The sequence below is a fragment of the Dermacentor albipictus genome, unplaced genomic scaffold (assembly GCF_038994185.2).
Source record: "Dermacentor albipictus isolate Rhodes 1998 colony unplaced genomic scaffold, USDA_Dalb.pri_finalv2 scaffold_47, whole genome shotgun sequence".
Classification (NCBI taxonomy): domain Eukaryota; kingdom Metazoa; phylum Arthropoda; class Arachnida; order Ixodida; family Ixodidae; genus Dermacentor; species Dermacentor albipictus.
Window position 1 is genome coordinate 147,613 of NW_027225601.1, and position 6,282 is coordinate 153,894.

At 50.5% G+C, this 6,282-nt stretch overlaps 1 pseudogene; it reads left to right on the top strand.

Moving 5' to 3' along the window:
- Positions 1-1,771: 1,771 nt before the first annotated feature.
- Positions 1,772-5,080, top strand: LOC135901551 (uncharacterized; annotated as a pseudogene).
- Positions 5,081-6,282: the final 1,202 nt, after the last annotated feature.

Below are 6,282 nucleotides of genomic sequence, written 5' to 3' on the forward strand. Positions count from 1 at the left end.
ATAGATCGTCATGATATCCGACTTTTTGTCAAATCCTCTGACAGCTTCGGCACCTCGAGCGTTACGCCGACAGGCGCAGCATTTCACCATCCGCCACGGACTTTTGTACCGCCGCAACTACCACAATGACGGCCGCATATGGCTCTAAGTAGTGCCCCGCCACCTTCGAGAAGATTCATGCTCCGCTTTTCACTCTGATCCGCAGTGTGGTCACGTGGGAGTGTCGAAAACCTACACATGGCTTCGCCTACGATATTACTGGCGAGGGATGTACAACTTCGTCCACAAATACGTACGCTCCTGCATTGCCTGCCAACGCCGCAAATGTGTCCTGCATTTCTCCACCGCACCTCTCCAGCTACTTCCCTGCTCAGCTCAGCCATTCAACCGAGTCGGCATTGATTTATACGGGCCTCTTCCATCTGCTGGCTCCAGAAACCGATGGATTTTCGCCGTAGATCATTTTACACGGTATGCCGAAACCGCCGCCTTGCCTGCCGCATCAGCAAAAGTGGTCGTTTCATTCATTCTGAATAACCTTGTTCTGCGCCATGGCGCACCCCATGAACTTCTGAGCGATCCGGGTCGCGTATTCCTCTTGGACGTCCTGCAGTCACACCTATCTGAATGCTCAATTATTCGCCGCACTATCACTGCTTATTATTCACAAACCAGTCGCTTAACAGAACGATTCAGCAGAACTGTTGGTGACATGCTATCAATGTATGTTGCGTCTGACCACTCCAACTGGGATCTTGTACTTCCATTCGTCACATACGCCTATAACACTGCCTCTCAAGCCACTACCGGATTCTCACCATTCTTTCTGCTTTACAGCCGCCATCCCGCCACCACTATTGATACGGTTCTCCCGTACCGGCCGAACCCTGCTGAGTGCTCACCTGTTTCTACGGTCGCTCAGTACGCTGAGAAATGCCGACAACTGGCCCGTTCTTTGATGTCTGCTCAACAGTACCGCCAAAAAGAGCGCCATGACCTCAGCCCACCGCCTCGCCCCTTCTCTATAGACTCACTCGTGTGGCTTTGGGTACCGCCTGTTGCTGCACCTGGCCTTTCGTCCAAGCTCCTCCCGAAGTACCACGGGCCCTACCACATGGTTGCGCAACCATCACCTGTTAATTACGTGGTCGATCCCGTGCCACCATCTCCCGCTCTGCGTCGTCGGGGACGAGAGACTGCGCCATATTACGATCCTCTCACTGCAACGGCCAACCAAGATAGCAACACTGTGCAAACGAAGAGAGCAGCGCAGCTATAAGTACGTTCCATTCTTATCAATAAAGCATTCTTCTTATAGCCACGACCGTGTGCATTACGCTCGATACATGGTGTCAGGAGTGGGGTCGCTCACGGGACCATGACCGACCTGCGCCCGCCTGAGCCACTGCGAGTGGGCGACAACGCTGCAGCGTCCTGGCAGACATTCAAGCAACGCAATGAGCTGTACCTGATAGCAACTGAGCGCACGAAGCCACGCAGTAAGGAGCAGAAAGCTGCAATTTTTTTGCATGTTGTGGGTCAAGAAGCAATTGACGTGTTTAATACTCTGAACCTATCACCAGAGGAAGCTAAAGACTACGATGTTTTGGTTAAAGCATTTGAAAACTACTGCTTGCCTAAGTGTAATGAAACCTATGAGCGATATGTGTTTCGCTCGCGTCGTCAGGCACACGTAGAGCCATTCGAACAGTTCTTTCAGGATCTGCAACTAAAAGCAAGAACGTGCAACTTCGGGGATTTACGAAATTCCATGCTGCGGGATCAAATTGTCTATGGCATTTGCAGCTCTTCCCTGCTAGAAAAGCTTCTTCGAAAGAAAGACCTGACCCTAGCCACAGCGGTGGAATGCTGCAAAGCTGAGGAACTTGCCGAATCGCAAAATAGGGCGTGGACGGAGGAAAACAAGATTGAACCTGTATTACGAACGCAAGCTAAACACGGACGCCAAAAATGCCGGTATTGCAACTTCTCGCATGCGCCAAGGAAGTGTCCGGCGTACGGCAAAACATGCAACAAGTGCACGAAGCCTAATCACTTTGCCGCCTGCTGTACGAGCAAGCGAGCAGCCGTTGATGACGTGGTCGAAGGAGCGGAGAGTGACAATGACTTCGACGTTCTGGAGATCAGGACGACGGAAAGGAAGCGTGGTCCGGAAAGTCGCGACTGGATTGTAACAACGAGCATTGAAGGAACTGATGTGCAGCTTAAGGTCGACACGGGAGCACAGGCTAACTTGTTGCCGCGTTCGCTGTTCAAAAGGCTCGGAACTAGACAGCAGCCGTACCCCACGAGGAGCATCCTGCGCCATTACGAGGGCGGCGAAATACCGCACAGCGGAAAAGTTCGCCTCGCCGTGCAGTTAGGCGAACGGCGTGTACTGCTTGAGTTCTTCATAGTAAAGAAGAAGCAAGCTATTCTGGGCCTCGGGGCAAGTGAGCAACTTGGTCTGGTCAACAGGGTGAACTCGGTGGACAGCAGCGAGACATACGGAAGCCTAAAGCAGGCCTTCCCAAGGCTATTCACGGGCATAGGCAGGACGCGGCGCGAGTACAAAATGGTGCTCCGGAAGGACGCTGTCCCTGCGGTTCAGCCAACCCGGCATGTGCCTTACGCCCTCAAGAAGCCGCTTAGGAAAGAACTTGACCGGATGAATGCTGCGAACATCATCGAGAAGGTGGAAGAACCGTCAGACTGGGTAAGTCCCTTGGTTATCGTGAGGAAGAAAAATGGAGACCTAAGAGTATGTATGGACCCGCGGGCAATTAATAAGGCGGTGAAGAGAGAGCACTTCCAGTTGCCATGCCGGGAAGAAATCGAAGGTGATCTAGCGCATGCAAAGTATTTCAGCAGACTCGATGCAAACAGTGGGTACCATCAAATTCCCCTCGACAAAAAAACATCAGAAATCTGCACATTCAGTTCATCGTTTGGTCGGTATCGGTATCTCAGACTGCCATTTGGTATTGCATCTGCGCCCGAAGTTTTCCAGCGTACAATGAGCCAGATATTCGACGACCTCCCGGGAACACGTGTGTACATTGACGATGTGCTAGTGTGGGGTTCTACGCGAAAGGAGCACGATGAACGCCTGTACAAAGCGCTGGAAAGGGCACAGGCAGAGGGCCTAACTTTGAATGCAGAAAAGTGCATTTTTGGAGGTACTGAAATCAGCTTCTTGGGTGATAAGATTAGTTCCAAAGGTATTGAGCCAAATCCCGACCTGATAAGATGCCTTTTAAACCACCCTCCGCCAACGACCAAGAAAGACGTTCAACGCTTGCTTGGCACCGTGAACTATTTCGGGAAATACTTGCCACATTTGTCAGCCCACACTGAGGCCCTGCGCAGCCTGATTAGAAACGACACACTTTTCGAGTGGACGCATGTTCACGAGCGTGAGTGGGTGCTGCTCAAAAAGATGCTTACGGAAGCACCCGTCCTGGCTATCTTTAATCCCGAGCTTTCCACGAAACTGTCGACGGATGCGTCAGCATTTGCACTCGGAGCAGTGCGTTTCCAACAACATGGAAAAGACTAGCGCCCGGTAGGCTACGCATCGCGAGCACTCACAGAAACTGAGCGAAGGTACGCCTCAATAGAAAAAGAGGCCCTGGGCATAACATTCGGCTGTGAAAAGTTTAATGATTATGTTATTGAAAGACATGTCGTTATCGAAACCGACCACAACCCATTATTGGCTATTTCAAAGAAAGAAATAGGCGACATGCCACCCCGTCTGCAGCGACTATTTCTTCGACTGCTGAAGTACGAGTTTGAGTTGCAGTATGTTCCAGGCAGCAAATTGGTTGTTGCCGACACCGTGTCACGAATCCCATCGCAGAAACAACCAGAAAAAGGCTCAACGGACGTTGAAGTTCATGCCGTGGGCGTTCTGACTGCCGTTGTTGGACCAGCCACCCTATCTCGTCTGCAGGCAGCAACGGCCAGTGATCCAACGACGCAAGACGTCATTTCCAGCCTGCAGTCGTCAATACCTGTGGAAGGTGAGCTAAAGTCCTTCGCACAAGAACTTTCTGTTGTCAACGGAGTACTCCTCAAGGGAACTAAAGTAGTCGTACCTGCAAGCATGCGAACAGAGATGCTGCGACGAGTGCACCAAGGGCATCTCGGCTTAGGAAAATGCAAATCTAGGGCTCGCAAGTTGATGTATTGGCCAGGAATGTCAAGAGATATTGCCCACTTCATTGACAGGTGTGACGTTTGCAAGAAGTTTGCGTATCGACAGCCTGACGAGCCCCTGTGCCAACGCACCGTTCCAGACATGCCATGGGTGAGGGTTGGTACAGATCTTTTTCAACGCGCCGGAAAGCATTATTTAGTTGTCTATGACGCCTACTCTAATTTTCCAGAAGTCGAGCATCTCAAGGATACCTCTGCAACGACTGTCATCCATAAACTACGTCAGATCTTTGCAAGACATGGATTACCACTAGAAGTTTGCAGTGATGGCGGCCCGCAGTTCACGTCAAAAGAGTTTGAAGATTTCGCGGCTCGTTATTACTTTGTGCATACGATTTCCAGTCCCTATTTTCCCAGGTCCAATGGACTCGCCGAGAAGGGCGTACAAGTGATCAAGCGGCTTCTTGGCAAGACTGAGAGCAAGAAAGAGGACTTCTATTTGGGCCTTCTCAATTACAGGGTGTGTCCTCTCGAGGATGGCCGATCACCATCGGAACTACTAATGGGACGAAGTCTCAGAACGCTACTTGCAGATTTTTCAGTGTCATCATCAGGTCCCGTCCAAAAACATGTCCAAGCAAGGACCACAGGAAGAACACTAACTCCACTACAGAAGGGAGACGTCGTCCGCATCCTCTGAAATGGTAGATGGGAAATCAAGGCGCAAGTCCAAGATCTCGTGGCCCCAAGGTCGTACACCGTTCTGACAGAGGATGGCCGGGTTTTCCGTCGAAATAGACAGCACCTTCGCAAAACGTCAGAAGCGTTCCATCGAGCCATCCATTACCAGGCGGTCGACTGCGACGACACCCCTGACTCATCTTCGAGCGCAGCCTCGCAGCAGCCGCCTGCACCTTAGCAGGCCGCACCGGATCGACCACCAGCAGGCACATTCGGCCCACCTAACATCCCAGATTCACTAAGGCGATCTACCAGGCCGCGAAGAGCACCAGATCGCCTGGCCTACACGCACGGATTCCGGCAGACTGAAACAACCTAGGAGTGTTGACTGTTTCCATTCTTCGAAGAAAGGAGGATGCAACGGCCAACCAAGATAGCAACACTGTGCAAACGAAGAGAGCAGCGCAGCTATAAATACGTTCCCTTCTTATCAATAAAGCATTCTTCTTGTAGCCACAACCGTATGCATTACGCTCGATACACTCACCTCTTCCTAGATCGCCAGGATGGCTACTCTACAATTCCGGGGGTGATTGTGACGAAGAAGATCGGCAGTTTAAAAAAGCCCCCTTGCCATCGCGTGGCTCATACCAAGTTCGTTCACTGGCTGCGCCCTAGCTTGCTACCATGTTGGTCGCTGCTTCTCCAGGACCCGAATAAACCCCTTTTACACATGTAACATCTTTTGCACAACTTTCGTAACCTCGCTTGTATGCGTGGCCCTTAACTTGTTCTGGAAGTTCTTTGTTAACCTCCTAGTCTCTGCTCCATAATATAGGGCTGATATAATGCAAGGATTGTACCCTTTCGGTTTTTGTAATGAGAGCAATCAGATCCCTGTAATATTTCGGCAATGCCTGCCGTATGCGCTTCTTCATATTTTCATTGTGTAAATTTCGATATCTTCATGAGATTTGCTTCTGCTGCTCACGCAGGGGAGTTGTGAGTAACTGATGTAAAAAAACGTATTTCAACGCAGATTCTATAGGGTGTGTGCTGATCATCACAGCTTTATTTATTTGTCTTTATGTATGAGGAATCTGATCTCCGAGTGATCATAGTAGAGGTGGTACACAGCAAGAGAGATAATGTGTATGAAGGAAGGCAGAGACTTCGGATTGAGCTAACGCGTTCTAGCCCGCTACTCTGCACAGGAGGAGAAGGAACAGGGACATAACAGTGATATGAAGTAGGATGATGACAAAGAAAGAGGGGTGCGCGACGGGGAAAACAAGTTCAAGACTCTGATGATAAACATTCAGAAATATCATCAATAAAGCCCATATCGGGTTCCGCATCCAGTCTGTAGTCACTTGTTGAAGTGAACCGAAAGATAAAGGCGCTAAGAACAAGCCGGTGTGTGGGCCTCCCCTGCGTGAG